General features: G+C 54.3%; 1 pseudogene; it reads right to left on the minus strand.

The window, feature by feature from the left end:
- Positions 1-292: 292 nt before the first annotated feature.
- Positions 293-1,715, minus strand: LOC116593607 (annotated as a pseudogene).
- Positions 1,716-2,377: the final 662 nt, after the last annotated feature.

A 2,377-nucleotide genomic window follows, 5' to 3' on the forward strand; every position in this document is an offset into this window, starting at 1 on the left:
GCCCCACTCTTGAGGGTCTGCCTCGGCAGACCCTCCCTACAGCCACACAAGTTCCAGATGGAGGGAAAGCAGGAGAGGATGGGCAGAGCAAGGTCCTGGTCTGGGTCTTTTTCACCTTCTCATGGAAACTGAAGGAGAGCGAGGAAGGGGACAGGAGTAGACCCCTAGGTCACCCATCCTCCAAGGCCCCATTTGTTCTGGAAACCAAAACAGGCCCTCGGGGAGAGCGGACCCGGATCCTTCCCTCCCACTCCAGCAGGGCACACACAGAGGCCAGCAACACTCATGAGGGGGGAAAAACACATATATTTTGAGGAAGCAAAATAATTGTGGCACATAGAAGCCATTAGCTCATAGTTGATGTGCTAATGTGAGAAAAAAAAAGTTTTTCTCTGCACCGCTTGCATTTTTCCTTGAAGCAAAGTTGTCCTCCCAGGAAAGGCATGAGAAGCACTCAGTGACTGCCCAGGTGAGATGTATCTTTGAAGGAGGCAGTGCCTGGAGCAGTGGGGGTGCTGGGTGTGGCCTGAAGGGCCCAGCACCAGCGACCTGTACTGGCAGGGTCTGCCTGGGCACCCTGGCACACTGGTGGTGAAGGGCCACCAGATCCACTCAGTCCTGTTGGAATAGCTCTGGCCCCTGGGGGTGCCCTGTGGACTGGCTGTCTTCCTCATCACTCTCCTCTTTTCTTGGTAGGAGAGGACCCTGTGGTAGCAGACATTGGGGTCTGCCAAAGCCTGGAGATCGTTTTTGCACCAGATGAACACCGGGGCCCTGAGCCCCTGGTGAGGCACCATTTTCTCCTCAGGATGGGCCCCACAGCAGACACGACCACCTGAGACTTGGCAGAAGTGCTGTCCATGGCCGACCTGCCCATGACTTGTCCCTGGCCCTGGGATGATGAAGCCTTTCCCTTTCAAAGGAAGTCTTCTAGTCTTTTGCCTCTACTGGGAAAGAACCACTGGAGCAAGTGTTTCATCCTTCTCCTGAAGTAGTTTTCTGGAGGAGCCTCCTCCTTCTTCAGCAAGATCTCACAGACCTTGCTTCCCGAGGCCTCTGCTGACTCCTTGCTCTGGATGGGACGTCTCACCTCACTGATCTGGAGGACCTTCAGTTCTGACAACTCTTTGGCAGGCTCTTTCAAGGGCGACCTCCTGGAACTCTCTCTCTCCTCAGGAGGGGGGAAGGGAGACATATGACCTGCTCAGGCTCTTACATTGGTGCTGTAGTCCCAGGGGTCCTGGTGACTTTGGGGGCTCTGGCCATGGGATCTTCAGCCATGCAGCATCTGGGAATTATATGTGTCTTCACTGGACCCGCTCTGGAAGCCAGACAGAGATCCTTGAGAAGCCAAGACATTGGCAGCAAGGAACACGTTGGATTAACAGTCTTGAAGGAGACTCTCGACTGCCCCAGCTCAAATCCTGGGACACAAGTTGAGCTTTAGTACTGTCATGTCCCATGAGACCCAGACCCTATTCACCCTCCTTGGCTCCTTCGTGGCCGTTGCTGGACTTGGACTTGATTCCAAGGTGCTGTTTCTAAGAGTCCTCAAGGCAGTCTCACTTTGCCAGATTCTGTCAGATTCTTCCCAGAAAGCTGTATGTGAAGGTACAAGAAGGTGGCCTGACCCCCTGTCCAGCCAGAAGGCCACCACCAGGTGAGTTCCCTGCCAGAGCCTGATGGAATTTCCTCACACATAGGCTGGGGAGCATCGAGGGGACCCTCCACCAGGTGGGATAAGACTCTTTCATCACCTCTCCTTGATAGGGCTGAGGAGGATTTCCCACAAACTTGGGCCCTGAGCTGGCCTAGGATGTGCAGGTAGTTGAGTGGGGAGGGGAGGACCAGGAGAGGAGGAAGCCATTCAAATTGAAGAGGTTTATAGGCTTGAGAACCTTGAGGGGGAGGCCCCACCAGTGCTTCACCCCAAGCTTTATGATATGTGCTTCTAGCAACCGCTGAGTGTATGGACTAAGGATGGAAAAATCATAGGAGGTGGTCATGCAGGGTTCCCAACCCTTGGAAAGTGCTGACTTTCCAGGTTTCCCATGAGGGCTTGGCTTTCCAGGAAGGTCCGGTGTGGTGGGCAGCGAGCTGGGAAGGATGAACATCCAAAGGGATCCGACCCTCTCTGAACTGACCCAACTTCCTGAAAGGGGCTCTCAGATCCTTCGCTGGGCTCTTCTCATCTGTGCTGCTTGTGGAGGGCTTCAGGTCTGTGTCTGACTCCTCAAGATTTATTCCTGGAGCCTTTCCTGGAGAGCTCGTTGCACCCTGTGTAGATCTTTCCCTATCCTCCCTGCACTGGACCTTGAATCCTTGCCCAGGCTTTTTCCTGGCATGGTCCTTCCTGGCTGTGTAGACCCAGTCTTCT

The sequence above is a fragment of the Mustela erminea genome, chromosome 6, assembly GCF_009829155.1.
Source record: "Mustela erminea isolate mMusErm1 chromosome 6, mMusErm1.Pri, whole genome shotgun sequence".
Classification (NCBI taxonomy): Eukaryota; Metazoa; Chordata; class Mammalia; order Carnivora; family Mustelidae; genus Mustela; species Mustela erminea.